Source organism: Nomascus leucogenys, chromosome 17 (genome assembly GCF_006542625.1).
Source record: "Nomascus leucogenys isolate Asia chromosome 17, Asia_NLE_v1, whole genome shotgun sequence".
Lineage (NCBI taxonomy): Eukaryota > Metazoa > Chordata > Mammalia > Primates > Hylobatidae > Nomascus > Nomascus leucogenys.
In genome coordinates, this window is record NC_044397.1 from 41,121,541 (window position 1) to 41,135,968 (window position 14,428).

The following is a 14,428-nucleotide window of genomic DNA, read 5'->3' on the forward strand; positions in this document are numbered from 1 at the left end:
CCTCCCACCCTCCATTAGCTTGACTTTCTGTTTATATAACCCTAAATAACAAATTATTTTTCCTGGTCTCTAAGCTTCATTTAAATGCAATTCAACTACATCCTACCTTTTTAGCTTTATTTTCCTTACTTGAAATAGTTTTCTATGGGCTGGGGGTGGTGGCTCATGCCTATAATCCCAACACTTGGGAGGCTGAGGCAGGCAGATCACCTGAGGTCAGGAGTTCAAAACCAGCCTGGCCAACATGGTGAAACCCCATCTCTACTAAAAATAGAAAAATTAGCCGGGCATGGGGGCTCATGCCTGTAGTCCTGGCTACTCAGGAGGCTGAGGCAGGAGAATCGCTTGAACCTGGGAGACAGAGTTGCAATGAGCCGAGATCCCACCACTGCACTCCACCCTGGGCGACAGAGCTAGACTCCATCAAAAAAAAAAAAAAAAAAGAAAGAAATAGTCTTTCATGATCATGTGTATACTGTAGTTTGCTCATTTTCATTGCTTTATAATATTCTTTTGCATGAATACATTCTAAGTAATTCATCCATTCTACCGTGATGGGTATTGGGGTTGCTTAGACAATGTACATGTATAGAAATTATGCTTCATGTGGAAGCTAAGATGTTAGCTCCTGCTCAGGCATGGAGGGGGATCTGGGACATGTTCATGCCATGGCTTACTTCTTTAAGAACTGAACTGAGGCCAGGCACGGTGGCTCACGCTTGTAATCCCAGCACTTTGGGAGGCTGAGGCGGGCGGATCACGAGGTCAGGAGATCGAGACCATGGTGAAACCCCGTCTCTACTAAAAATACAAAAAATTAGCCGGGCGTGGTGGCGGGCGCCTGTAGTCCCAGCCACTCGGAGAGGCTGAGGCAGGAGAATGGCATGAACCCGGGAGGCGGAGCTTGCAGTGAGCCGAGATTGCGCCACTGCACTCCAGCCTGGGCGACAGAGCGAGACTCCGTCTCAAAAAAAAAGAACTGAACTGAACATGGCAAAATGTTAACACCTGTTTAAATTGTGTGATGGACACAGAGGTGCAGTTATATCATTTTTTGCACTTTGCTGCATGTTGAAATTATTTATAATTTCCTTCCTTCCTTCCTTCCTTCCTTCACTCCCTCCCTCCCTCCCTCCCTCCCTCCCTCCTTCCTTCCTTCCTTCCTTCCTTCCTTCCTTCCCTTCCTCCCCTTCTCCCTCCCTCCCTCTCTTCCTTCTTTCCTTCCTTTCTTCCATTCGTTTTCTTTTTTTGACAGGGTCTTGCTCTGTCACCCAGGCTGGAGTGCAGTGGCACAATCACAACTCATTGCAGCCTCGACCTCCCAGACTCAAATGATCCTCCTGCCTCAGCCTCAACTAGGACTATAGGCACACGCCACCAGGTCTAGCTAATTAAAACTTTTTTTTTGGTAGAGACGAGGCCTCACTATGTTGCCCAGGCTGATCTTGAACTCCTGGTCTCAGCAATTCTCCCACCTCAGCCTCCCAAAGTGTTGGGATTACAGGGGTGAGCCACCATGCCCAGCCTTATAATTTTTAAAATAAAAAGAAACTGTAAAGTATTTGAAACACGAAGGCATTGTCTGCCATGTTCCTAGCTACTGAAACAGATGCAAAATTCCGTTGCTGATCTCAGGCAAGCAGAATTAATAGCTCTGATTTGGAACATACAGGGATTAGCGTTGGTGAAAAGCCTGGCTTTCCTGTCTTCCATATTAATTTAGCAAGCTGCACAAAGGAACCCCTACCTAGCATGGGCTGGCTCCCTGCTGCCCTGCCACATTCCCGATGGTATGATTACTCCTCACTGAAATTCTCTCCTTAGCTGTGAGGGAACAGATGCGCCATGTCTTCAGAGATGCAGCTGGTTACAGAAAACCTTTAGCACTTTCCATTTTACAAAGCATGTTAACATATGTTAGTAACCCCAAATTGCTGAACAAAGTTACTTTTTTTGTATGTAAGGGGCTTCTCAATTGAGGGACGCAGATTACTTTAAATGGCTGCATCATTTTTTCTTTTATTATTATTATTTTATTGATTTTGAGACTGAGTTTTGCTCTTGTTGCCCAGGCTGGAGTGCAGTGATCTTGGCTCACAGCAACATCCACCTCCCGGGTTCAAGTGATTCTCCTGCCTCAGCCTCCCGAGTAGCTGGGATCACAGGCATGTGCCACCACGCCTGGCTAATTTTGCATTTTTAGTCGAGATGGGGTTTCTCCATGTTGGTCAGGCTGGTCTTAAACTCCCAACCTCAGGTGATCCACCCACCTTTGCCTCCCAAAATGCTGGGATTACAGGCGTGAGCCACCATGCCCAGCCTCTTTTATTATTATTTTTAAACTTTTAATTTAAGTTCAGGGATACCTGTACAGGTTTGATATATAGGTAAACTTAAGACTTGGGGGTTTGGTGTACAGATTATTTTACCACTTAGGTAATAGGCATAGTACCTGATAGGTGGTTTTTCAATCCTCACCCCACCCCTACCCTCCTCCCTCAATAGACCCCAGTCTGTATTGTTCCTCTCTTTATGTTCATATGTTCTCATTATTTAGTTCCATTTATAAGTAATAACATGTGGTATTTGGTTTTCTTTTTCTGCATTAGTTTGCTAAGGATGATGGCCTCCAGCTCCATCTGTGTTCCTACAAAGGACATGATCTCATTTTTTATGGCTGCATAGTATTCCATGGTGTATGTGTACCACATTTTCTTGATCCAGTCTACCATTGATGGACATTTAGGTTGATTCCATGTCTTTGCTATTGTGAATAGTGCTGCAATGAACATATGTGTGCATGTGTCTTTATGATAGAACAATTTATATTCCTCTGGGTATATATCTAGTAGTGGGATTGCTGGGTGGAATGGTAGTTCTGTTTTTAGTTCTTTGAGGAATTGTCACACTGCTTTCCATAATGGTTGAACTCATTTACAATTTCCTGACTTCTTGATGTCATTTGATTCTAGTTCACAGTGGGGAGCAAATGAAGTATGTACAAAATTGTTCTTTCAATGAAGAATTTGGTCAGGAACTGGATAATGAATGGAGAATTCTGAAGGCCAGAGGCTGACTTGATTTGCTTGTAATATTTGGATAAGAAAAAAGAGTCGCAGTGAGAATGATCTGTATTTCTGGCTGTGGGCAGGGCGAGATGCATATGTTTTCCTGTAGTCCAAGTAGATGCCTCTGAAGGGAGCCATATTGGGTTGTTGTGATGGTTAATTTTATATGTCAACTTGACTGGGATAAGAGATGCCCAGATAACTGGTAAAACCTTATTTCTGGGTGTGTCTGTGAGGGTGTTTCTGGAGGAGATCAGCATTTGAATCAATAAGCTGCGTAAAGAAGGTCTGCCCTGACCAATGTGGCATCATCCAACTTGCTGAGGGCCCAAATAGGACAAAAAGGCAGAGGGAGAGTGATTTGCTGTCTTTCTTAAGCTGAGACATCCATCTTCTCCTGCCCTCAGACGTGGGAGCTCTTGGTCCTCAAGTCTTCAGTCTTATGCTAAATTATGCCACTGGCTTCATCGATTATCAAGAGATCATGGGACCCTTGTCTTCCATAAATGTATGAGCTGATTCCCATAATAAATTATTCCACCTCCTCCTCCTCCTCCTTTTTCTTCTTCTTCTCCTTCCTCCTCCTCCTCTTCCCCTTCCCCTTCTTCTTCTCCTTCTTCTTCTTCTTCTTCTTCTTCTTCTTCTTCTTCTTCTTCTTCTTCTTCTTCTTCTTCTTCTTCTTTTCTTCTCTCAGACTCTCACACACTCTCTCTCTATATATATATGTATGTATCTATATGCTATATTTCTCTGAAGATGACTAATACAATTGTCTTGGGAGAGAGCAAAACAAGCGTATTTGAAACAGTGTTGAGAAAAACAAAAAACAAATCACACTACTGATTGCTGCCTATCATATTAAAAACATTTGGCCTGGGCATGATGACTCACACCTGTAATCCCAGCATTTTGGGAGTCCAAGGCGGGCGGATCACTTGAGGTCAGGAGTTCAAGACCAGCCTGGCCAACATGGTGAAACCCCATCTCTACTAAAAATACAAAAATTAGCCGTGTATGGTGGCGGACACCTGTAATCCCAGCTACTTGGGAGGTTGAGACAGGAGAATCATGTGAAACTTGGCATAGGATACAGTTGATATAGGAGTTAAAAAGAAATTATTTAGGCAGATAGTGAGTGTAACAGAGTCTTCAGTAAGGTTTTCCTGTTAATGAAAAGCAGCCCCCAAATCATTTCTTTTCTGCCTGTAAAATCAAGCTGCAGACATAGATAAGCAAGCTGGAAGCTTGCAGGGGTTAATGCTGGCAGTTGTGCCCATAGGAAAAGTCTACCTGGGGGTTAGGCATCTTCAACATGGCGGCTCCATCTCCCCTCTTCTTTGTCAACCACGTGCACAGTAAAGAACAGATAACATGATGCAGGCCAGGTAGAGATTTCATCTGCATAATAAAAGATTAGGGTGGGGTACTCAGCTTCTTCCAGTGCTAAGTAAATGACACACCTGGTCCAACCAATCTTTGAGCCCTATGTAAATCAGACACTGCTTCCTCAAGCCAGTCTATAAAACTCACTTGGGCACAGCTGGGCGCGGGCGGGTCATGAGGTCAGGAGATCGAGACCATCCTGGCTACCACGCTGAAACCCCATCTCTACTAAAAATACAGAAAATTAGCTGGGCGTGGTGGCGGGCACCTGTAGTCCAGCTACTTGGGAGGCTGAGGCAGGAGAATGGCGTGAACCCGGGAGGCGGAGCTTGCAGACAGCTGAGATCGCGCCACTGCACTCCAGCCCGGGCTACAGAGCGAGACTCCGTCTCAAAAACAGACAAACAAACAAAAAACCCGTGCACTTCACTGCAGAACAAAGACCTACTGGGGCGCCCCTCTCTCTCTGCAGGAGAGATAACTATTCTCTTTTTCTTTCGTCGATTAAACCTCCACTCTTAAACTCACTTCTTGTGTGCCCACATCCTCGATTCCCTTGGTGTAAGACAAAGAACCTTGAGTGTTTACCCCAGACAATGACACGGCTTCACATTCACCCAGTTTCCCAAAAGTGTATAATTAAATGTGTAGAATATACTGTCATGCAGAAAAAATGCCACCAGGAAGATGGTAGGTAACTCAGGAAGCAGTGAACATCCTGAAAAAAACAACACTGTAAAATAATTCTAAATCCCATTAAATGTGAGAGCCCATCAAGAAATAGTGCACTCAATTACCCAAGAGTGAGTTTTAGAATGCTTTGTTTAATAAAAAATAGGGCATTTTGTTGTTGTTGTTGTTATGAGAGAAAAAGGAAGGAAAGAAAAAAAGGAGGATTAAAAAATTACTTAAGGGTTTCTGCATTGTCTGTATAGAAGTTTTCCAATCCTAATTGGATAATAACTTTGGGTCCTATCTATGTTTTCCAGGCTTGTCATGACACCTTTAAAATATGACCAAAACAAAATAGATGCTAATTAACATGTAGAATTCTGTTTTATATTCTCAAAGAGTATCTTCTTCTTTAAAAATTAAGAATTAATTTTATCAAAGTAATGCATGCATCTAATTTTTAAAAATTGAATAGTACTTAAAGGGTTGATAATGAGTAGTAGCAGTCTGCCCGGGAGCTGTATCTCTCAAGTCTTACTCTCTAGAGGCAATCACTCTCTACTCTTTTAGCTATTTCTTCTAGCATTTATCTCCATATTTCTAAATAATATGTGTAACAGGACATTAAATAGATTTTTGCTTTGGTTTCAGAATTGTAGCTATAGCCTCAAAGCTAAAAATAATAGGTGCTAAGAACTCCCACAGTCTAAAGAGAATTGACAAGATGACAAGACTCATCTCTCAAGATCTTTCTAACGTGTGGCAGAAATAATAAGAACGGATAACACTTATGTAGAGTTTACGACGTCCCAGATCCTGTTCTAAACTCCTTAGATTTATTTATTCATTTAACTATTAAAATGACGCTTTGAAGTGTTTCTATCTTAAAGATGAAGGAACTGAGGCTTGGTCAGGTTAGTTATTAATAATTCTGCCCAAAAGCAGAAACAGATTTCTATTTTGGGTAGTCTGGCTCTGGATACTTAAACGATATTGACTCTCATAGCTTTGTTGCCATCGCCTACTCCTTCTTCTCCAACCTTAATAAGCAGAACACCCACAACTCTGGGAAGATCGTGGGAACCATATGCCTAGGGGGAGAAATTGATGTCTTCTCCATTCACTTTTTTTTTTTTTTTGAGACAGAGCTGGAGTGCAGTGGTACAATCTCAGTTCACTGCAACCTCCGCCTCCCAGGTTCAACTGATCCTCCCATCTCAGCCTCCTGAGTAGCTGGGATTGCAGGAGCGCACCACCATGCCCAGCTAATTTTGTATTTTTGTGGAGACAGGGTTTTGTTATGTTGACTAGGCTGGTCTCGAACTTCTGACCTAAAGTGATCGGCCTACTTCAGCCTACCTAAGTGCTGGATTAAAGGTGTGAACCCACCATGCCCTGCCTCCATTCTGTTTCATTTGCATGCTTCCCGTGGCAGCTTCACACCAAGAAATGAGAGAGGGTATTTCAAGGGTACCCCAAAGAAGGAGAGACTGGCATCTCATTCCCCTGTTGGGTGTTTGCTATGCAACAGGCTGGCTGATTGCCCTTGATGTCTATTTTGGCAGAGGAGAAAGAGATGAGAGTGAGGTGGGAGGAGCGGCATGGCAAGGATGCAGGGTTGCTTGTGGACCAAAGAGGCCGTGGGGAAGCTGACCAGCATGGAGCCATCTTTTCGGCACTCTGCTGGACAGAACAGCAGCAGCAAGAGGCCAGGTGACAGGTTGGATGGGGTTGGAAGAGGTAAACCTGATTGTGGAAAGTTTCCTGAGGACCCTTCAAAAAATTTCTGCAAGTGCCCTATGAGCAGATAAACACTGAGGTTCTAGCTGCATGGTCGATGTCCATGGCCAGTGTTAGCTAGGAGGCGACGATAACAGTACCAGGTATACATTCAGATGTTTACTCCTTTAGCAGGGCCTGGTAGTTCACGCCTGTAATCCCAGCACTTTGGGAGGCCGAGGTGGGCGGATCACCTGAGGTCAGGAGTTTGAGACTAGCCTGGCCAACATGGTGAAACTCCATCTCTACTAAAAATACAAAAATTAGCCCCGTGTGGTGCCGGGTGCCTGTAATCACAGCTACTTGGGAGGCTGAGGCAGGATAATCGCTTGAACCCTGGATGTGGAGGTTGCAGTGAGCCAAGATTGTGCCACTGCAGTCCAGCCTGGGCGACAAGAGCGAGACTCCATCTCAAAAAAAAAAAAAAGATGTTTACTCCCTTACTATGACTCCAATTCCTGACCTAGATATAGGGGGGTGAAATTGCCAGCACGTCTCCTGCTTCCTCTGGGTTCCTTGCCTGAGGCACGGAAGAGTATTTAGACAGCCGTAATAATATAAATTTTTGTGATTGATTTTTCTAAAAACATAGCTGGGTAGGTAGGATAAGGGAGGAAAGGTGTGTGTGTAGGGGAAAGCATGAATGGATGGGAAGAATGGGAGGGAAGGAGAGTATTCATGGTGAAGGGGGCCAGCCCCTCTACACCTGTGGGTATTTTTTGTTAGGTGGGGCGAGAGACTCAGTAAAGAAATAAGACACAGTAACAATCTGATCTCTCTTTCTTTTCCCCGCACATGGCTTCTAAGATTGCAGTATCTTATTTTATTTTATTTCTTTTTTTTTTTCATTTTAATTTTAGAAACTGTGTTGCCCAGGCTAGAGTGCAGTGGTGCAATCATAGTTCACTGCAGCCTCGAACTCCTGGGCTCAAGTGATCCTTCCATCTCAGCCTCCTGAGTAGCTGGGACTATAGGTGCATGCCACCATGTCCAGCTAATTTTTAAGTTTTTTTGTAGTGATGGGGAGTTGCTATGCTGCCTAGGCTGGCCTCAAACCCCTGGCCTCAAGTGATCCTCCTGCCTCAGCCTCCCAAACTGCTGAGATTACAGGCTACTGCACCTGGCCTATGACCAAAGTTTTAAAATCAAGGAAGGTGGACTGGACATTTCGCACCTTTTGAAAAACGACTAGAGGGCCGGGTGTGGTGGCTCATGCCTGTAATCCCAGCACTTTGGGAGGCCAAGGCGAGTGGATCACCTGCGGTCGGGAGTTCGAGACCACCCTGACCAACATGGAGAAACCCTGTTTCTACTAAAAATACGAAACTAGCCGGGCGTGGTGGCGCATGCCTGTAATCCCAGCTACTCAGGAGTCTGAGGCAGGAGAATTGCTTGAACTCTGGAGGCGGAGGTTGCAGTGAGCCAAGATCACACCATTGCACTCTAGCCTGGGCAACAAGAGCAAAACTCTGTCTCAAGGAAAAAAAAAATGACTAGCGAGCTATCGGATCTGGTCAAGAGGTTATTAAGTAAAGTGAAAATGAAATTCAATGTAACACAGTTGAAGGTAGAGGTCAGAGGAGAAAATGAAATAATCTCATGTTTATACCCTCATTCTTAGACTGAGAATATACTTCTCAGTAGCAGACTGCTGCATTGACTGAAAACCTTAAAAATACTGAAAAGCAGTTTTTTACTGCTTCTTGTTGATATATCAGTTTAAATATTTTCGATTCTTTTTTTGTGTGATAAGTGATGAATTAGCTCTTTTTCACGGTTCCCCCTACACACACCTCTTTCCTCCCTTATCCTACCCATCCAACTATATGTTTAGAAAAATCAATAACAAAAATTTATATTATTATGGCTGTCTAAATATTGTTCACTAGTGGGCCATTCTTTTTTATGATTACATTTCCTCTCTGGGAAATGTGGGTGAGTAAATAATTACTTTATCTTTCACTTGCATTGTTTCAATGTACATATCATTGAATTTTACCATCAGACCTGTCAGGTTCCTATATGTGGTGATTTTCTCCCCAAAGGCTCACACATGTGAAATCTTCTTTATATTATTTCCCCTACCCCCCACCTCACCCCAGTGCCTACAGTTATCCCTCCTGAAAGTTTAATCTGCAGTGCTCCTTCTTTGAATCTGCTGCACAGCTATTATGCTGAAACTTGGCCAATCTCCTGAATTGGATTTAGTACTAGTTTTCCTCATCCCCATGTGTTTCTCTTTTTCTCTCTCTTCTTTCTCTCGCTCCTTTTTTTCTTTTTTCTTCTTTCTCTCTCCTCTTTCTTTTCTTTTCTCTTTCGTTCTTTCTTTCTTTCTCTTTCTTTCTTTTTCTTTCTCTTTCTTTCTTTCCCTTCCTTCCTTCCTTTCTTTCTTTCTTTCTTTCTTTCTTTTTCTTTCCTTTCTCTTCTTTCCCTTTCTTTCTTTCTTTCTTTCTTTCTCTCTCTCTTTCTTTCTTTCTCTTTCTTTCTTTCTTCTTTCTGTTCCTTCCTTCCTACCTTCCTTCCTTCCTCCCTCCCTCCCTCCCTGTCTCCCTCCTTCTCTCCCTCCCCTTCCTTCCCTCCTTCCCTTCCCTTCTCCTTCCTTCCTTCCCTTCTCCTTCCTTCCTTCCTTCCATCCCCTTTCCACCTTCCTCCCTTCCTCTTTTCCTTCCTTCCTTCCTTCCTTCCTTCCTTCCTTCCTTCCTTCCTTCCTTCTTTGTTTTCTTCCTACCTTCTAACCTTTTCCTTTCTGTCATTGCATGTCTGAAAATATCTTTATTATAATTTTATATCTTTTGCCCATACAGTTGGGTAAAATTTTCAGATTTGTCTTAATTTGGACCCCTTTATAAATGTAGAGAATGAGACAAGAGCATGTGTTTAGGTAGTTATCGGAGTGTTCCAGGGGACAGGAATGAGGCACTAGGGGAGTGGAGTAAGGACAGAGGGGAAAAAAATACAAAGATGAGCTATGGAGTTGGCCATGGCTACAAGTGCTCCATCTCACCAGATCATTCTGTGGACCTCATGTGGAAGACAAAAGGGGGAAACATTTATCCATCAGATCCCATTTTCCACTGTTCAAGGTTGTCTTATAGATTTTATTCCTCATTATTTCCTGGTTTCTGCGTGAGAGTGCCACATTTCTCACAGGCATCCATGCCATGACATCAGAGAAGCTCCAAGGTAGGAAGTAAGAGGTGTGTAGTGTGAACTTAGGGTGAGGTGCTGTCTGGTTGCCATGGGCAGAACTGGTGGAAGTCTGCTGCTCAGAATTGGTGGCTACAACAGCAGCTGGAGTAAGACACAGGACTGAGGTTAGGCAATGGTGTACAAGAGGTGTCTGAGATAGCTCACCCCTTGCAACATTCAGATTTATTTAAGCTCTTCATGACACCCCGTTCATCACAGAGTCCTCTTCAAGATGGGAGCCAGACATAAGCCTGAAAAAACTAATACAAGTATACTCCTGGAACAACCTATAGATCCCACTGCTGTATCTTATCAAATATCATAGTTAATATTTATTCTATGTATTAATTCTATATTTATTAATATATTATTTTATATTTAATAATATGTATTCTCTCCCTTATACTTCATTCATTCTAGATTTCCCTCATCATTCATCAAAATTTTAGTTGTAGAAGTGCTGTGAGCAGGTCATGAGCTAGAGGCTTAGGTGGCCAATTCACTTTGCATACTTTCACTTTATTTCCTGCTTTTAGTTTAGCACTTCACCCATGGTCTTCATCCTATCCCATCTCCTGAATTTAGAGTTATTCTGGTTTGGTTTCTCTAGAGAATAAACTCCTTATTTTCTGTTGCAAAAAAGTAGTTACTTGTCTGCATGGAGTTTGGGGAGGCAACTGCTCTGTGCACTGACTTTCAGCCAACTCACCTGTTATCAACCCCACATCTGATAGCTGCTTTTTCTTGCACCTGGTGCTATACGCATAGCTGAATAATATCCTATTGTATGGATATACCACGATTTGATTATCCACTTGTTTTCAACCAAAGGATGACGAACAAGCTCATTTTCCCTTTAAAACTGACTAAAACTACACTAATCAAAATATTGTGGTACTGGCATAATGACAAGCGTATAGATCAAAGAAATAGAATTGGGAGTTCAGAAATAGACCTGTACATCTCCAGCCAATTGATGTTTGATAAGGGTGCCAAGTACATTCAATGGATAAACAGTAGTTTCTTCTACAAATGATGCTGGGACAACTGGGTATCTAGGTGCAGAAGACTGAAGTTGAATCCTTACCTCACATCATAAAAAAAAAGTTAACTCAGCCGGGCATGGTGGTTCCTGCCTGTAATCCCAGCATTTTGAGAGGCCAAAGAGGGCAGATTACCTGAGGTCAGGAGTTGGAGACCAGCCTGGCCAACATGGCTAAACCCTGTCTCTCCTAAAAGTACAAAAATTGGCCAGGCATGGCGGCATGTGCCTATAATCCCAACTACTCAGGAGGCTGAGGCAGGAGAATTGCTTGAACCCATGAGGTGGAGGTTGCAGTGAGCTGAGATTGTTCCACTGCACTCCAGTCTGGGTGACAAGAGCGAGACTCCATCAAAAAAAAAAAAAGTTAACTCAAAATGGATCAAACCTAAATGTACTTGCTCAAATTATAATGCCCTTAGAAGAAGACATAAGGTTATATCTTTATGTCTTTAACACCAAAAGCACAAGTGGCAAAACAAAAAAAATGACTTCATCAACATTTTAAAATTTCATATGTCAAAAGACACTATCAAGAAAATCAAGAAAATAAAAAGACAACCTACAGAAAGGGGGAAATATTTGCAAATCATATATCTGATAAGAGTTTCATATCCAAAATACACAAAGAACTTCTATACCTCAATAACAAAAAGACAAACAGTTTTACTTTAAAGATGGGCAAATGACTTGATAGACATTTTTTCAAATAAAGCAGACAGTTGGCCAATAAGCACATGAAAAGATGCTCAATATCACTAATCATTAGAGAAATTCAAGTAACAGCTGCAATGAGATACCACTTTCTAAGATGTCTGCAACTGAAAATATGTAAGGAAAATAAAAAGTGTTGGCAAGTATGTTAAGAAATTGGAACCGTGTACACTGCTGATGGGAATGTAAAATTGTGCAACCATTGTGTCAAACTCATGGCCTCAAGTGATCCACCCATCTCAGCCTCTCAAAGTGCTGGGATTACAGGAATAAGCCACTGCACGTGGTCTGTGCAACCATTATTGAAACAGTTTGGCAGTTCCTCGAAGCTAAACATAGAATTACAAAATGACCCAGCAATTCTACTCCTACATATATACCCAGAAAAGCTGACAGCAGGGACTCAAACAACCTGTATGCCAACGTTTATTGCAAGATTATTCATAATAGCCAAGAGGTGAAAACAAGGAAACAAAAGGTGAAAACCAATGTATAATCAAATCATGGTATATCTATATAATGAGATATTATTCAGGCATAATATTCACACGCTGAGTGAAATAAAAAACACAAAATGGTAAACATTACGTGATTCCACTTACATGAAACCTCTGTGATTTGGTTTGGCTGTGTCCCCACCCAAATCTCATCTTGAATTGTAGCCCCATAATTCCCACGTGTTGTGGGAGGGACCCGATAGGAGGTAATTGAATCATGGGGGGGTTCCCCCATACTGTTCTCCTGGTAGTGAATAAGTCTTGTGAGATCTGATGGTTTGATAAGGGGAAACCCCTTTCACTTGGTTCTCGATTCTCTCTTGTCTGCCGCCATGTAAGAAGTGCCCTGTCTTGGGTATATCTTTATCAGCAGTGTGAAAACTGACTAATAGTATCTGGAATGAGCAAATTCACAGAGACAAGTGTATCTAAATCAGCGAATTCATCGGGAGTTATTGCTGAATGGTAAGAGTTTTTGTTTGGGGGTGATGAAAAATTTTGAAAATAGATGAAGATTGTGCATTATTGTGAATGCAATTAATGATGTCAAAATGTACCATTTTAAAGGGTTAACCCTTTAAAATGGTACATTTCATATATTTGCATCTATATTCAAAAGATATTTTGATTCTATAATGCTCTTTTCTTGTTCTATTTTCTTCTGGCTTTGAGGGTAATGATAGCCTTATAGAATGAGTTAGGAAATGTTTCATCCTCTTCAATTCTTAGAAGAATTTGACAAGGATTGAGGTTAATTCTGTTTCTTTTTTTCCTTTTTTTTTTTTTTTTTTTGAGACGGGGTCTCACTGTCGCCCAATCTCGGCTCACTGCAATCTCTGCCTCCAAGGTTCAAGTGATTCTCATGCCTCGGCTTCTCAAGTAGCTGGGACTACAGGCATGTGCCACCACATCCCACTAATTTTTGTATTATTAATATAGATGGGGGTCTCACCATGTTGGCCAGGCTGCTCTCAAACTCCTGACCTCATGATCTGCCTGCCTTGGACTCCCAAAGTGCTGGGATTACAAAGTGTAATCCCAGCAGGATTGATGTTAATTCTTTAAATGTTAGAATTCACTGTTGAAGCCATGTGGTTGTAAACTTTTCCTTCTTGGGGGATTTTGACTACTTATTCAATCTCTTTAACGTTATGGTCTATTGAGAGTCTCTATTTCTCCTTGAGTCAGTTTAGATAATTTGTGTGTTTCTAGAAACTTTATTATTTCACTTATGTTATCTAATTTTTTGGTTTGCAGTTATTCTTAGTATTCCTTTACAATTCTTATTTATATAAGGTCTGTAGTGATATATCTTCTTTTTCATTTCTGATTTAAGTTGGTTTTCTTTTCTCTCTCTTTTTTGTTAGTCTAGCTAAAGATTTGCCAATTTTGAAAGACACAACTTTTAGTTCATTGATTTGCTCTACTGTTTTTTATATTCTCTATTTTATTTTTCTCTGTGCTAATTTTTATGATTTCCTTCATTCTGCTAGCTTTGTGTTCAATTTGTTCTGCTTTTCCTAGTTGCTTATGTTGGAGAGTTAGCATATTTATTTGAGATCTTCCTTCATTTTTAATGTAACATTTACAATTAAACATTTCCTTCTGCACACTGCCTTTGCTGTATCCCATATGTTTTGGTACATCGTTTTTGTTTGTTTGTTTGTTTGTTTGAGACAGAGTCTCTCTCTGTGGCCCAGTCTGGAGTGCAGTGGTCCGTTCTGCAACCTCCGCTTCCCGGGTTGAAGCGATTCTCCTGCCTCAGCCTCCAGAGCAGCTGAGATTACAGGCACCCACCACCATGCCCGGCTAATTTTTGTATTTTTAGTACCGACAGGATTTCACCATGTTGGTCAGGCTCGTCTTGAATCCCTGACCTCAGGTGATCCGCCCTCCTTGGCCTCCCAAAGGGCTAGGATTACAGGCGTAAGTCACAGCACCCAGCCAGTATGTTGTGTTTTTAAAAAAAATTTTTTATTTCGCCCCGTTTGGGAAATGAGGAGCGCCTCTGCCTGGCCGCCAACCGTCAGGGAAGTGATGAGGGCCTTTGCCCACCCACCGTCTGTGAAGTGAGGAGCGCCTCT